This window comes from Bos grunniens, chromosome 6, assembly GCF_055505025.1.
Source record: "Bos grunniens cultivar Pamir isolate PY7600 chromosome 6, Bosgru_T2T1.0, whole genome shotgun sequence".
Classification (NCBI taxonomy): Eukaryota; Metazoa; Chordata; class Mammalia; order Artiodactyla; family Bovidae; genus Bos; species Bos grunniens.
Window position 1 is genome coordinate 51,754,124 of NC_141170.1, and position 17,284 is coordinate 51,771,407.

The 17,284-nt window shown below is 37.8% G+C and overlaps 1 long non-coding RNA gene across 1 annotated transcript in view; it reads left to right on the top strand.

Moving 5' to 3' along the window:
* LOC147370716 (uncharacterized) overlaps nucleotides 1-10,759 on the top strand; it is a 47,074-nt gene extending 36,315 nt beyond the window's left edge. The window contains exons 2-3 of the long non-coding RNA XR_015165434.1: nucleotides 10,095-10,203; nucleotides 10,652-10,759. This is a non-coding gene — a long non-coding RNA (uncharacterized LOC147370716). The remainder of the gene's footprint in view (nucleotides 1-10,094; nucleotides 10,204-10,651) is intronic.
* The last annotated feature ends 6,525 nt before the right edge of the window (nucleotides 10,760-17,284 follow it).

Below are 17,284 nucleotides of genomic sequence, written 5' to 3' on the forward strand. Positions count from 1 at the left end.
GGGCGGAGGCTGCAGTCCGCCCGCGCAGGTATCGAGGGTTGGTGCGAGGACGCCCCCTGGGGACCGCTGCTGGACCCAAGCAGAACAGAAGCACAGGCACACTTCGCGGGGTAAAGCGTCTCTCGGAGCGTGGAAGTCGCCAGCCAGGTCAACTCCCTGGAAATTTTGTGATGTAAAAGTCTGTGCTGAGGCCCACTTCAGGCTCTTCCCTGGTCGAAATGCCTTCTGCCGGGGGATTCTGAGGGCCCTGCTTTGGGTGTTCGCGGCTTTGCAGGGAAGTTGTGGCCCCTGGATTCTGCTCTGATTACCAAGTAAAGTTTATTCTGCCGGCTTGAGAAGAGAGTTTGTTGTTTTGTATTATTATCAGCTTTTCCCTAAATCCCTAGGCTCAAACTGCCACCTTCCGTCTCTCCCTTTCCTAAGTCATATAGTTATTGCCCTAAACCCTAAAAGAAAGGCAATGCTCAAACTGAAACGACTAATTCCTACAAAATAGTAATAACTAACGTTTATGATTTTATTTTTTGGGGCTCCAAAATCACTGCATATGGTGATTGCAGCCATGAAATTAAAAGACGCTTACTCCTTGGAAGGAACGTTATGACCAACCTAGATAGCATATTAAAAAGCAGAGACATTACTTTGCCAAAAAAGGTCCTTCTAGTCAAGGCTATGGTTTTTCCAGTGGTCATGTATGGATGTGAGAGCTGGACTCTAAAGAAAGCTGAGCGCCGAAGAATTGATGCTTTTGAACTGTGGTGTTGGAGAAGACTCTTGAGAGTCCCTTGGACGGCAAGGAGATCCAACCAGTCCATCCTAAAGGAGATCAGTCCTGGGTGTTCATTGGAAAGACTGAGACTAAAGCTGAAACTCCAATACTTTGGCCACTTCATGCGAAGAGTTGACTCATTGGAAAAGACTCTGATGCTGGGAGGGATTGGGGGCAGGAGGAGAAGGGGACGACAGAGGATGAGATGGCTGGATGGCATCACTGACTCGATGGACGTGAGTCTGAGTGAACTCCGGGACTGGTGATGGACAGGGAGGCCTGGCCTGCTGCGATTCCTGGGGTCGCAAAGAGTTGGACACGACTGAGCGATTGAATTGAACTGAACTGAACGTTTATGATAGTCTTACTTCACCATGCATATGTAGGCACTTTATGTGTATTATCTCGTTATATCCCACAACATAGTCTGTTAACCCCTAGTTTACAGAGGAGAGATCAGAGGAAAAGAATGAGATTAAGTAATTTAACCAGCTATACATTGGAAGGCTTGGTAGCAGGTCATTATGCAGCATTATGCACCATTATGCAGATATGGGTATAATTCCTGGTAAAACTCTCACCACAGGAATGGGGTGCCTCTGTGCTATGGGGCTTCGGCAGGGAAGGAAATACTCTTGTCTGCCTATCTTACCTTTGTTGTAGGTAATCATGAGCAGCGCTATTTGTTACCTAGGAGTTGCATAGCAGAGGCTCGATCTTGCTTTTCTTATTCTTAGGCTGAAACAGGAGGAGGATGAGGAGTTAAGATGCTAAGATCAGGAAACAAAACAATACAAAGTACACACTTTCACATGTGATTGGCTTGGTGGAGAAGGAATAGCATGGGGAGGTGAAAGTTGGAAGGAAGGGAGATTTATGCCAAACTTGGATTACTGTAAAGCTTAGATTTCTATTTAAATGTTTTGTTTATACCTTAGAGTTGAAAATTTTACCTTATCAAAGATTGGTGATGAGAGTCAACAGGGATCTAAAGTACTATTTATTTATTACTTAGTTAACTGACACATATGTAGCATTTATATGGACAAATATTCTGAGACCTTTATGAATATTTGCTTTTTAAATTATCATAATAGATAGAAACTATTCTTAATCCTCACTTTACAGATAACAAAAGGGAGGCACATAGAGATTCAAAAACTTGCCTGTGAACATATAGCTAGTAAGTGGTGGAGCTGGGATGCTAACTAAGGCCTCAGAGTCTGTGCTGTTAACCCATTTGCTAATTGGATTTTTTTTTTTAATGAAAAATGTATCTTTGAGATGATATATAAATCTAGATCTGCAACTATTGAGTGGTTTTCCTCCTGATTATAGATCACATTTTTCTGCTTTTTTAAATAAAATTTTTTATTATTTACTTATTTATCTTTGGCTGCACTGGATCTTCATTGCTGCGGGGGTCTTTTTCTAGTTGTGGAGGGTGGGGGCTACTCATTGTGGTGGCTTCTCTTATTGCGGAGCATGGGCTCCAGGCACACAGGCTTCTGTAGCTAAGGCATTTGGGTTCAGCAGTTGTGGTGCACGGGCTTAGCTGTTCCCAGGCATGTGGGATCTTAGTTCCCTGACCAAGGACTGAACCTGGTTCCCTGGACTACCAGGAAAGTCCCTGAACATGATATTTAAAATTCATGATTTATTTCTGAATCTAAGCATCATTTTATGACTTGTATTGACAAGCAAACAGTACAAAGTTTCTCCACATAGAAATTGATAATCTGTGATGACTCAAGTGTTATTTCTCTTGGCACTGCTGTCAGTAATACACAACCCTCTCTCCTCCGTGATAGGTTCCTTCCCTACTCTGAATCCTTTGGAGCCCTTCTATATTTGATTATGTTGTTTAACTAGAAATTTTGTGGGCTTCCCAGGTGGTGCTAGTGGTAAAGAATCTGCCTACCAATGCAGGAGATGCAAGAGACACAGCTTTTATCCCTGGGTGGGGAAGATCCCCTCGAGTAGGAAATGGTCCTCCATGCACACACACACCCCACACATAACCATAAATTTGATACTCTAACAGTAATTATTAATTAATAGTGAACTCCAGGACCTTTTAGTAAATAATATCTTAATAGTTGTCATAATTGAGGTTCTAATGTATGCTATACCTGTGGGAAGAGTTTTGTGTAGAATATCTCTGCAGCTGCTGCTGCTGCTAAGTTGCTTCAGTCGTGTCCGACTCTGTGCGACCCCATAGACGGCAGCCCACCAGGCTCCTCTGTCCATGGGATTCTCCAGGCAAGAACACTGGAGTGGGTTGCCATACCACTAATTGATAAAAAGGATCCCTTCAACTATCAACTATACTGATAAAAACAAACACTTGCTAATTGGCAGAGCCAGTGTGCAACTCTACATTAGTTTGACTCCAAAGTCTGTTTGGTATTCTAAGCAACTGTTAACATCAGATGCTAAAATTTTACTACTCAGCTTCTTTTAGATATATGAAAATTAATCAAAATTTGATCAGTTTTTTAAGATCAGTTAAATTCAGTAATAATAAATGTTTTCCTTTAAATTGCATGATGGTTTATGAAGAGTTGTGTAATTTCAGTTACAATAGCACAATGGTAACTTAGGTACGTACACTTCTTATGGGTAGGGCTGTGATTCTGTAGGCTCTAAAATCCTATTATATTCATTCAGTAGGTCTGGTTTTACAGGTTGGATGCTTATGATCTGTAATTAGTGTGTGCTCTCCCTATAAACAGATCTACCTGAAAACCTAAATTATAATTAAGGAGTCAGTTTGCTCATTAGCAGGAATCTCACCACATATTGAGGGCTTCCCAGGTGACTCAGTGGTAAAGCATCCACCTGCCAGTGTAGGAGACTCAGGAGATTCAGATTTGATCCCTAGGTTGGGAAGATTCTCTGGAGTAGGAAATGACAACCCATTCCAGTGTTCTTGTCTGGAAAATCCCATGGACAGAGGAGCCTGGCAGGCTACAGTCCGTGGGATCACAAAGAGTTGGACAGGACTGAGTGACTGAGCCTGCACACATAGCCATATATTGAACACCTCATTGTGGAAGAAAGGTTACTTACTATGTTAGATATATCTTTTAACTAAGAAATAGAGAAGACTTAAAAATATTTTAAAAAATTGAAGTATAGTTAATTTACTGTGTGTGTCAGATGACACCACACTTAGGGCAGAAAATGAAGAACTAGAGCCTCTTGAAAAAGGAGAGTGAAAAAGCTGGCTTAAAACTCAACATTCAAAAAACTAAGATCATGGCATCTCGTCCCATCACTTCATGGTAAATTGATGGGGAAACAGTGGAAACAGTGTCAGACTTTATTTTTCTGGGCTCCAAAATCACTGCAGATGGTGACTGCAGCCATGAAATTAAAAGACGCTTGCTCCTTGGAAGGAAAGTTATGACTAACCTAGACAGCATATTCAAAAGCAGAGACATTACTTTGCCAACAAAGGTCCGTCTCGTCAAAGCTATGGTTTTTCCAGTAGTCATGTATGGATGTGAGAGTTGGACTGTAAAGAAAGCTGAGCGCTGAAGAATTGATGCTTTTGAACTGCGGTGTTGGAGAAGACTCTTGAGAGTCCCTTGGAATGCAAGGAGATCCAATCAGTCCATCCTAAAGGAAATCAGTCTTGAATATGCATTGGAAGGACTGATGCTGAAGCTGAAATTCCAATATTTTGGCCACCTGATGCAAAGAATTGATTCATTTGAAAAGACTCTTATTCTGGGAAAGATTGATGGCAGGAGGAGAAGGGGATGACAGAGGATGAGATGGTTGAATGGCATCACGGACTTAATGGACATGAGTTTGAGTAGGCTCCGAGAGTTGGTGATGGACAGGGAAGCGTGGCATGCTACATTAAATGGGGTTGCAGAGTCAGACACGACTGAGTGACTGAACTGAACTGACTGAAGTGTATAGCAGAATGATTCAGTTATACATATATTCTTTTTCAGATTATTTTCCATTATAGGTTATTGTATTGTAGTTCTCCTGCTATACAGTAGGTCTTTACTGCTTAGCTATTATATATATAGTAGTATGTATATAAATTCATTCGTGTCACTTTTTCAGATTCCCTATTATATGATATATGAAATAGAGAAGTTTTATAACTTGCCTCGGTAACACAGTTAGCAAGTAGAAGAACTGGATTTTGAACCAAAGTGTATCTGACATCCAAAGCTGATATTCCTGACTATTAAGCCAGATTGCTTCTCATAGGGAGTGATATGCACACTCCCTATCCCAGTGCCTGGCATGTAACACTCCCCATTTTTTTCTTAACTGAATAAGGACACTAGCATTTTGTCAATCTTGCACATTTTATGTATTTTGAACTCTGAGTTTACTGAATGAAGAAGAGTGAAAAGATATTTAATAAATGTATGTTATATTAATGTGGATACATACTAGCTATTTGGGAGTGGTAAATTGATGAAAATCATGGATCATTTCAGAAAAGAACATATTTTCATGTATATACCACATCATGTTATAGTATCATGGGGTCCTGGACCCCCAAACTATGCTAATGGGATTTAAGAACTTTTGTGTTCAAAGGGCAGTGGAAGGCAGTTCTACTGTTTATCAGTATTGCTACTCTCAAAACTGTACAGCCTCTACTTTCTCTTTCTGGAATCCTGAATAATAAAGTAAATATAGGTACAGGAAAATACGTAAGTTTTTCATTCATCTATTTCAATGAATATTACTGATGCACTGATATGCACTAACTCCTTATTTTCCAAACAGAACCCCCAATCTCCCTCTATCCCCATCCTGTTCTTCATGATGCCTTCCTATCTCATTAAATTACAACCTATTATTTGGTTTCATAGATCAAAAAATCTAAAGTCCACCTTGATTTCATTCTTTCACTCACACCGCCCCCCACCCCTGCCTCCATGTAGTCAGTCAGCAAATCTTATTGTCTCTGTCTTAAAAATACATCCCCTTTTCATCATCTCCACATCTGCCATCCTGGTCTGAACCACTGCCATCTCTCACTGAATTGCTGTCATAGCCTCCTAACTGTTCTTCACATGATCTGTCCTCTAAGACCTTAACTCCTTCCCCTCCTGTCTTTGCTTCCTCTAACTTAGCCATCTGACCTCTTTGATGTTCTTTAAATACTCTAAGGCAGTCCTGTTTTTGAGCTTTGCACATGTTTTCTTGCCAGGCAGGATCTGTCCCCCCGGAACTAGGCTTGACTAGCTCTGTGCCTATATTGAGGTCTCAGCTAGGTGAGGTCTTCCTTGAATATCCCATCTGAAACTGTCCTGCCTTATCCCCAAATCATCTTCTCCCCACTGCCTTATTTTATCATATTATTAATCACTGTCTGACTTCTGTGTTTACTGCTTAGTTTATTGTCTTGTGCCATCCTATCCCATTAGAATGTACCCTCTATGAGGGTGGGAACTTAGTTTTGTTTACTATTAAACTTCTTAGTGCTTAGAAAGGAGCCTGGCACTGAATATCTGTTAAATGAATGATTATGCATGGTATTGAGCTAAACACTAAAGATACAGTCGTGAATAACACAGACACAGTCCCTTGTGGAGTTTACAGTTTTTATAGGAGAGACAGACATTAAACAATGTAGCTCAGCTGGTGAAGAATCTGCCTGCAATGCAGGAAACCTGGGTTTGATTCCTGGGTTGGGAAGATCCCCTAGAGAAGGGAAAAGCTACCCACTCCAGTATTCTTGCCAGGAGAATTCCATGGAGTGTATAGTCCATGGGGTCACAAAGAGTCAGACACTACTTGGTGACTTTTACTTTACACCAGATTTAATTATTATGGTTATAAGTGCTGAGAAGACATCTCAGACCATTCTCACTGCAGGTCTTGGTGTGCTGGAAGACATATTATCAAATATTTAATAATTTAGGGCCAAGTGCCAGAATCCTTTACATCACACAATTTTTTTGAAATGAAAATGCAAAAGAATCAATGTCACACAAATGAGCATCTACAGTTAGAGGCAGTTTAAATAGGATTATAAAGATTTAGAGGGAGCTGACAAAGCAAGGCTGGGAACCAGACTAAAAGTAGCCTACTAAACAGATAATCCAGTCTGGCTATGTTCTTTCCATCAGTCAAGGTTACTGCAGGTCCCAGGAAGAGAAATCCATTGGTAGACTGGGTCAAGTTAATTGTACTTTGGAGGCGAAAACAAAATGAAATAAGATGAAACATGCTTTTACCCTTTTAAATTTGGGTAAATCAGAAAAGTATCGTGGTATGTGTGTTGTATACACAAAAACAACATTCCTACTTACCTTCAATTTCAGCAGAGATAATTTTCCCCCACAAGTTTTCTTGACCAACTCTTTTCCTCTCCCAATCTTAGGGCTTCTTTGGTGTGCTTCCTTAGCTCTCTATCACACTCTTTGGTAAGCACCTCTTGCTTTGCCTGTCTCCTTCTTGTGGATAATCTCTAAGGAAAGGGCTTGTGGGTGTGCTCCCAGACCTTAGAATAGCACCCAGCATAGTGTGGTGCTCGGGAATTACATGTTGAATGAATTCTACGCCTTTGTGAAGGACTATTATTTCACATTGTTAAGTACTGTACACACAGAAAACACCGATTTTCATTTGAAAAAACTACAGAGAATTATTTTATTTGGTCACACTCTGCTAGAATTATGTAATAAATTGTTTAGAAACAAGGTATAAAAAATAGCTCTGTATCTTTACCTATTAGTTATTTAATAGCCACATGTACCTGCTATCAAAAGTCCAACTGCAACATGTTGAATACAGGTAAGGCCTAAGCAATGTGCTGCAAAGCTCCAGTTTAGAGGAAAGCGAAAGGAGAGAGAGCGCATTATTAAGTGTCCTCTTATATACACCATGAGTGTATCATATGCTGTAATCTTGCTCCATTTTTCTCACAAAAATGTACTGAGGGAGGTATTATATTTCCATTTTACAGATAAGGAAATTGAGGCTCAGAAAGATTAAATCATTTTCTCAAGACTGCACAACTAGTAAGGGTCATCCCAAGAATCAAAAATATTCACTTCATCTTTAATTATAGTTTTGGAGTAGGAAAGGTGCACAAAGGCAGTGTAAGCTAGTAAGGGAAGATAAAATAAATGAGAGCTTCTTATGGGGTGTGTGTGTGTGTGATTCATTGGGGAATAGTTATTTTATAATGGCAAGTTCTGTGAAGTTTTGTGTCAACCAGGGGTTGAGTTGGCAGGAGGAAGAAAGGTATCAGAGTTATTGCTTCAACTTTCTTATTTAATTCATTGAATCATTCTAAGAGTATTTCAACTAACAAGCAATCCAGGGGAAAATGAATGGCACTATGAGGGAAGGAGTTCCTAATCTTGTCATCTTGTTTTATATTTAGGTATATTTGTTTTAGTTACATCTTTGGGCTTCCCTCATAGCTCATTGGTAAAGAATTTTCCTGCAATACAGGAGACCCCAGTTTGATTCTTGGGTTGGGAAGATCCACTGGAGTAGGGATAGGTTACCCATTCCAGTGTTTTTGGGCTTCTCTTGTGGCTCAGCTGGTAAAGAATCTGCCTGCAGTGTGGAAGACCTGGGTTCGATCCTTGGGTTGGGAAGATCCTCTGGAGAAGGGAAAGACTATCCACTCCAGTATTCTGGCATGGAGAATTACATAAACTGTACAGTCCGTGGGGTCAGTCACAAAGCGCTGGGCATGACTTTCACTTGGTGTATGAGGTAAGATTAGAAAAAGATTACTCTAAATAAGATATTTACTGAGCAGCAAATTTTTTTTTTTTTTTTTTTTTTTACTTCTTTTTGGCCATGCCATGTGACGTATAGGATCTTAGTGCCCTGACCAGGGATAGAATCTGGGCTCCTGGCACTGGAAGTGTGGAGTCCTAACCACTGGACAGTCAGGGAATTTTCAAGAAAATATATTTTCAACTTTTAAAAGAAAGCATACACATTTCTGATAGTAGACCAATTATTGTAAAATAAAGTTTAACTCTGCTATTTATCTTTAAAAATGTTTAATAGTCACTTATCAAGTGTTTACCATGCTTTAGAAAGTGTAATAAACTCTTCATATTACTATATCTCGTTTTAATCCTCAGATCTTCAAGGTATTATCATGTCCATTCCATGGAAACTGAAACTGAGGCTCAGAGGGTTCACTACCATGCTCTAGTCTCAGAGCTGGTGAACTTGGAGCTGAGGTTCAAACCAGGCCTGTGACTCCAAAACCTCTGTGTATAAACTTAGTGTGGCGTCACAGACACCACCCCAACCTAAAGGGAGCCAAAGTTCCTGTAAGAGAGACGGAAGTAAAGTGAACATTGAATTTAAGAACAAAAGGTTCTTTATTATTAGACAAGTATAATTTTCTGAAAAATCCTTACTTCCAAGAAGAGATCTCTAACTAAGCTATTAAGGAAGTCTACAGTAATAAATCAGAAAAAAATTTTGTGAGTATGTGAAGTGAAGTGAAAGTTGCTCGGTCATGTCCAACTCTTTGTGATCCCGTGGACTATAGAGTCCATGGAATTCTCCAGGCCAGAATACTGGAGTGGATAGCCATTCCCTTCTCCAGGAGTTCTTCCTAAACCAGCAATTGAACCACGGTCTCCTGCATTTGCAGACAGATTCTTTACTAGCTGAGCCACCAGGGAAGCCCTTAGTGAGTATGTAAACTATCAAATATTGGATTAAAAACTCTGAGGAAAATTTACTGTTTGGTCATTAGAATAATATTTGGACACTAACTGGCATATCTTATTGCCACACCTAAAGTATGCCTCATTCAGGGATGCTCAGACTCATCCAATTTTATTTCTGACTAGATATGAGACATGCAGCTCTTCCACAAAACACACATTAAATGGGTCAATGAATAAATAAGTACACCTTATTTATATTTTAATAGTTTTATTATGATGGCACTATATTTAAAATTTTAGTCATAATTTGTAAAAGCCTATAATTCTATCCAGATTGTAATGCTGGATAAATTGAAAACAGAACTTTAATAAAATTCATTAGCCGATATTACCTTTGGTTAAGCTTAATTGCAAATTTGTTAAGAGGTATAGTATAAGAAAACCCCTTTTGTTCCTAAATCTGTCACATATTAATAAGCTTGGGCTCTAGCAAAGGATAATGGTGCTTTGCTGTTATTTTCATCTGTATATAAATCCGCAAATCCAATACTGGCTCATGAAAATCCTCCTTTGTCAATGCCACAGAACTGTTTCTTTCCTTGGGAATGATTAAGAAAACTAGCTGTTTGTACATGTTTAAAGAAAGGAAAAAGATCAGCATATTTATTTCTTTTAAAAATTAGGACCTGGATTTTGACAATGTCCGGATTTACACTATATCCCTGTTTGCTTTGGATACACCACTGACTTCTGTTTCTGGAAGACACAGATACAGTGCTTAAGCAACCAAAGGTAAGAACTCAGTGGTAATTAAAATTATATTTTCACATATGTTTATACCTCTGTTTTGATTTATTAATGCATCAGCATTTGCTTTGTTTTCCATGGTATATGCTTTCTAGCAACAACTGATGGTTTGATTTTTATTGATTTCTCTGTATTTTTGACAGATAAATGAGTATTCTACTAAACACAGTTTAGTTAAAGATACAGTTTTAGTTAAAAATAACACTAAATAAAGTCTGGCAATATGGTCCTGCTAATCTGAATATCATAGCATAGTAAATACTGCCTTTTTGCAAATTTAAAGTTTATTTTTTACAAATATAAGTATAGTTGATTTACAATATTGTCTTAGTTTCTAGTGTACAACAAAATGATTCAGTTATATATATATACATAAAACATATGAATGTATGTATATACATATGATACATATATATATTTTTTTTTTTTTCAGATTCTGTTCCATTTGGGTTATTAAAAGATATTGAGTAGACATCCCTGTGCTATACAGTAGGTCCTTGTTGTTTACCTTCAAGTTCATTTTTAGAAGTCAAAACAATACCTTTGTTCAGATGTGTCTTTCCTCAAAGGAAGTATCATATACTAGGTTTTCTTTCTTTTTAAGATATTTGAAGATGGAACACTGTCAAATTCATGTAAATCTTAATAAAACTCCCTGAAAATATGAGCTCCAACTCATTGGGGACATTTAAGAACTTTTTAAATGTTAGTTACTTTACAAACATTATTGTAGCAACCTGCACACTTCCTTTTAGAGATAAGTGGTCTAAAGAGGTTTAATAACTCTCTCAAGGTAACATATTACTATTATGTGATGGAGCCAGAATTTAAATTATCTTGCTTTCTTTTATTTCTCCATGATAGGCATGTATAATTTAATTAGACTTTAAAAAACGTATCAATTATTTGATAGTTTTATTTTCCTGGCCTCCCTGGTGGCTCAGAAGGTAAAGAATCTAAAGAATCTGCTTGCAAGGCAGGAGACTTGGGTTTGATCCCTGAGTCAGGAAGATGCCCTGTAGAAGGGAATGGCTACCCACTCTTGTGGGTATTCTTGCCTGGAGAATTCCATGGACAGAGAAGCCTGGAGAAGTCCACAGGGTCACCAAGAGTCAGGAACCACTGAGTGACTGACACTTTCACTTTTTTCACTTTATTTTTATAAACTTAAAACTACTCTTTATCATTTTATTGTGCCAAGATTCAGTTCAGTTCAGTCACTCAGTCATGTCCGACTCTTTGCGACCCCATGAATCGCAGCACCCCAGGCCTCCCTGTCCATCACCAACTCCCGGAGTTCGCTCAGACTCACATCCATCGAGTCAGTGATGCCATCCAGCCATCTCATCCTCTGTCGTCCCCTTCTCCTCCTGCCCCCAATCCCTCCCAGCATCAGAGTCTTTTCCAATGAGTCAACTCTTTGCATGAGGTGGCCAAAGTACTGGAGTTTCCGCTTTAGCATCATTCCTTCCAAAGAAATCCCAGGGCTGATCTCCTTCAGAATGGACTGGTTGGATCTCCTTGCAGTCCAAGGGACTCTCAAGAGTCTTCTCCAACACCACAGTTTAAAAGCATCAATTCTTCGGCACTCAGCTTTCTTCACAGTCCAACTCTCACATCCATCCATCCATCCATCCATCCATACATAATATATATATTATGTATATATATACATACATACATAATGTATACATACATACATACATACATAATGCCAAGATTACAGGATTTTAAATATTTGTGCTTTCATTCTGTATCAGAAAGTTAGACTTTATTAAACTGAGCTTTTAAAATGTTCCTACTGTTAAAGACATATCTTATAACTAGCTTTTCACTCCTTGACCTTTTCTGTTTATATATCCCTCAGTCAATTTGTTCCACTATATTCATTCTTTCACTTACTGTCCTTTCTATAAATGTTACTTACAGTTTTGTTAAATGAAGCAGGCGGATAAAAGAGAATGGTGGTGGTTAAGCATCATGGTGTTAACTGTAAATAAAAGACCTAATAATTATTGATTATACTTTATATCCCATAGTGCAGGGGTCCCCAGCCTCTAGGATCTAATGCTTGATGACCTGGGGTGAAGCAGATGTAGTAACAATAGAAATAAAGTGTACAGTAAATGTAACGCCCTTGAATCATTACCAAACCATCCCCCTCGACCCTGGTCCTTGGGAAAATTGTCTTCCACGAAATTGGTCCCTGGTGCCCAAAAGGTTGGGGACCGCTGCATAGAAAATACACCCTCTTTACTCTACTCTTAGAATATTGGTACATATTGATCACAAAAATAATCTCAATTAGGCAAAAAAGTATACATTCTCTGGTCACAGTCAAATAAAGTTAAAAATTAATAAGTTTAAATTAAGGGGGGAAGCCGGCTGCCCTGACGTCATCAGGCTGCGCAGCCCGCAGGGCGGGACCCGAGCGCGACCAGGCGGCCCGCGGACCGGGGCGGGCTAGTAAAAAAATAAATAAACAAACAAATAAATAAATTAAGGACCCTACCCCTTAGAAATGAAAAAAAAAAAAAAAGGGGGGGTGGGAAGGGGGAGAAATATCAAATAACTCTTTGACGATAATAGCAAGACACTATTATAGATCTTTCTCTTTTTCATGGAGGTAATTTTTTAAGCTATGAAATTAATAGTGCTAAAAACTTAAAAGTCTGGATAAAATAGATTATTTTCTACATAAACAAATGCCTAAATTTAAATTGAAAAGTAAAACTTAAATTGACTAAAACTTATGGACATGATTTTAAAAAGGGGTCCAAAACTACCTCCAAAAAAGCTACTGTACCCTAGATATTTTTATGTATTATTCAATAAAGACTTACCTGGTACCTATTATGTGCCAGTGATTGTCTTAGATAGAAACTTTGCTTTGTTTCCTACTGTGTCCCCATCAGTAGTTCAGCGGGATAAATCCACATAGTGCTAGAGCCCGTCACCTGACATAAGAGTGCATGGGAATTTAGACTGTCATATTTTAAGTTTGGCTATGGCAGTAATCAAACAGCTGGCACTTTCCTACATTGCCTCAAAGGAAAAATAGCGTGTACCTTCCCATCAGCAGACAACCATTATGCCAAGATTTTGAATTATGGTAATATAGATACTCTAGAGTGTGAAGCAAGTACTTATAATTACATGTAATAGTTCTCAAATGTTACAAATGTTCCCAGTTACAAATAAACTTAGCTTTAGCTGATGAAAGGTAACTGGTGAAGTTTAATGTATATTCTTGAAAGAAGAGGAAATTACTTATATAAGAAAACTTCCTTAACACAATAAAGAAAATTTATCTGGAACCAGTGAGAAAAATAGGAGAAATTCTAGGGACTGAAACAGAAGCAGGATATAGTATCTATTATTTAGCAGTGTTCTATAACTTCTACTCATGAGATGAGTAGAATGAAATGAGAAAAATAAACAAGATATACATTTTGAAGAGATAAAATTATCATTACTTAAGGTATCGTCTACCTAGAAAATGTAAATGGATCAATTTAAAACTATTAAAGCTAAAGTTCAGTAAGATGATAGGCTACAAAATACATATATAGACACCTCTCCTATAAATCAGTAGTAACTGGTGAGACAATATGTTAAAAAAATCTTATTTACAAATACAAATTTAAATACATAGAATATATTTAACTAGAAATATGCATAGCTTGTTTAATGAAAATTATAAAGACTTAAAACATATATAGTAGACTTTAAAAGCTATCAATAAATGAAGAGATGTCCCTTGTCAGGTAATTAAAAATTTTAATGTATTAGGTGTGTTGATTCTCTCAAAATAAATCCATGAATCGAATGAAATCTCTTTTCAAAGCACATTCTTGGGAATTGATAAAATTGTTCTAAAGGAAATTGGGATTAAGAAATGTACACATTGTGCTGTTAAAAAATAGTATTTAAATGTGATCATCACAATGATGATAGAGTATAGATGTTTAAGTTTTGAGAGTAGTGTTTGTGCAATAAACTAAATATCAAAAGTAAAGCAAAGCTTTTTTGGAAGGTTTTATGAGCCAGGCATTATGAAAGTTGCTGGAAACATAAAAATCAGAGCTCACTGGTACCTGATCTCAAGTCTGTTGGGACAGACACTGATAACTGGATCATAATACAATAATGGGTCAGGGCACTCACGAAAAGTGTTCCACATTACATGAGTGCTGAGGGGAAGCCACAAGCACCCAGGCATCCTAATTCTAGTCATTAGAAATATTTGCTCTTTTCTTCATTCCTTACCTTCTTCAGATGGTGTTTCTTCTGCCAGGAGTACTCATTTCCACCACTACCTTAGTAAACTCCTACTCATCCTTCAAAACCCAGTCACATATTCCCTGCTTTGGAGAGCTTTCATGAATCTCCTGACTCCACAGAGTTGGCCTTTATACACACAAAATTGTCATGTTGGATTTTTGTTACTTACAGGGCTCTCTTATTAACTTCTTTAGGGCTGGAAGCCTGCCTTCCATCCTTCCTCTTTTCTTCCTTGCCTTCACACTGCAGCAAGCTATATGGCATATAGCACATGCTCAACAAGGGTTGAGAAACAAAAATATTAAGTAAAGATTAGATTATGCTATCTTCACATTGTTTAAAGTAAAAATATCAGTAGTTTTAATGTGTTCTGTTGGGTATAAGACATAGATTTGTAAGAAAAGCAGGGAAAAAATTATCCTAAATTTCAAATAGACATTGTGACTGACAAAATTCCTGTGTAATTAGAATCCAGGGGACCTCAAGTGCTGGGTTAGAAATACTTATTTGCCTCTTTGTATGTTTACTCATTATTGTTTCCATCAAATTTTGTATTTGCTTTGTCCCAAGGATGTAAAGAGCAGAGAAAGTTCTCTGCTTTTAAGAAGCTTAGAGAAGAATTGGTAAAGTGGAATAGTCATATGCAAACGTAGATGTATGTACAAGGAAATAAATGCTTATGGCTAACATAATGGTTTAAAATATAGTCAATACATGTAATAGATGGTGAAATCACAACAGATTTTATGGAAGATGAAACTCTAATTCAGACTTTCCCCAAAGGCTTCTCATCAGCATCCATTTTCTGAGAAATTCCATTCTCATCAGATTGCATTTCCTGAGAAACAAATATTTGAGTGAGGTACCCTAACATAAAGGTCAAGGAAACCTGCAGGTAATCATAATTTATTAATTTTTATGGTCAATTTTTAGAATTCAGAATACTTTCTGATTGAGTGGGTAAAAGGGGGAGGATAACGCATTAAGGCTTCCAACCATTGCAGAAAGTCTTCATTCTTACCCTTGATCAGTATAACACATCGATTCTAGAGAAAATTTTCTTTGATGATGTAGGGTCTTGTGGTGCTCTAGGGTTTTAATATATATGACTTTATTGTTATAATCCATACTTTAAGTTTATTTAAAAAATATTCCTAGTTCTGGTCATTGGGAATGGAGTAGCTTCATTCAAAAAGTAGTAGTTTTGCTCTTAGGACCTTTATTTTTCTGGCATTTATATCACTGTTTTATTGTAAAATGTTTGGCTAAAAAAATGAGTCTGGAGAATATATTTGGTTATTCGATGGTTTATTAACTGCCTTTTGATTAATTGAGATTTTACTTTATGATGGCCCCTTTGCGAATTTTCTGTGAATTGTAAAGGTGATGATAATGACTAGGATAATAACGACCTCCTTAGTGAAATTGTTGCTTCCTGAGGAAGTGTTGTATTTTCTCTGTAAGTTGATAACAGTCGTTTTAACAATCGTTCCTTGTGTTTGTTTGCTACAGGCACACATAGCAACAGTTTTGTTCAGTTCTGTTTTGGTCTTCATGGCAATTACAGTTAGCTTATGACCCTCTAAAGATAATTATTAAATAGTTGCTCTGACAAAATTGAGTTCTCAAAGTGACAGTTCAAGGAGGGAAGGCTTAAAGAAAGATTACTTTAAGCATGTTAGCTCTCTTTGTCTCCCTTAGAAAGTTGATGGTTGTCTCTTTCTGAGCTTGGTAGTTATATAATTACATCATCAACTTGGCTGCTACTAAGTCGCTTCAGTTGTGTCCGACCCTGTGTGACCCCATAGATGGCAGCCCATCAGGCTCCCCCATCCCTGGGATTCTCCAGGCAAGAACACTGGAGTGGGTTGCCATTTCCTTTTCCAATGCATGAATGTGAAAAGTGAAAGTGAACTCGCTCAGTTGTGTCTGACTCTTCGTGACCCCATGAACTGCAGCCCACCAGGCCCCTCCATCCATGGGATTCTCCAGGCAAGAGTACTGGTGTGGGTTGCCATTGCCTTCTCTGATCGTCAACGTGAATTTGTGTAAATCTTCACAGCCTTCAATATTACTTTGTGTGTATTTTTCATTAACTCCCCATAGAGAATCACTATAGAAGTCAGGACAGGTTTTAGCATCTCCACTCTATGGAAGGGGAAACGAAACTCAGAAAGATCTCTGCCAAGTTCTCACTGGCAATTTGGTGTAGAGCTGGGGCTAGAACCTAAGCTTTTCCAAGCAGTAGATGGTTGTTTTCAGGCACTGGCTGCTTCTCTATTGCGGAGCTGGCAAAGCCTGTTCTGGATGGTTACACAACTCTGGGAGCATTGTTAAATATTAAGAAAGAACCTAGGCTCTGCAGTAGGATACTGAGATTGGGCAAGGGCTGGAAAACATTATTTTAAAGCAAAACTGCTGACATAAATTATTTTTGCTACTAAACAAAATTTATAAATACTGCCTTTTTATTCTCATTAAGAAAATAAATTAGGCAAAATTACAGAATACAAAGAAAAATCCATATACTGATGATCCTACCACTAAAAACTTAAAATGTTTAATATTAAAGTATTTATCCTTTCCATGCACATATGCAACATTTCTAATAAGACAGGATGATAACATAAATAGTGTAACATAAATAGTGTTTAGCTATCTGCTTTTTCTGTTTAACACTATATCATGAACATTTCTACAAGTTGTTTAGTAATATTCTTTTGAGAAAAGATACTGAAATTTATCCTTTTATTATAAAGTTAATACGTGCATATTGTATAAA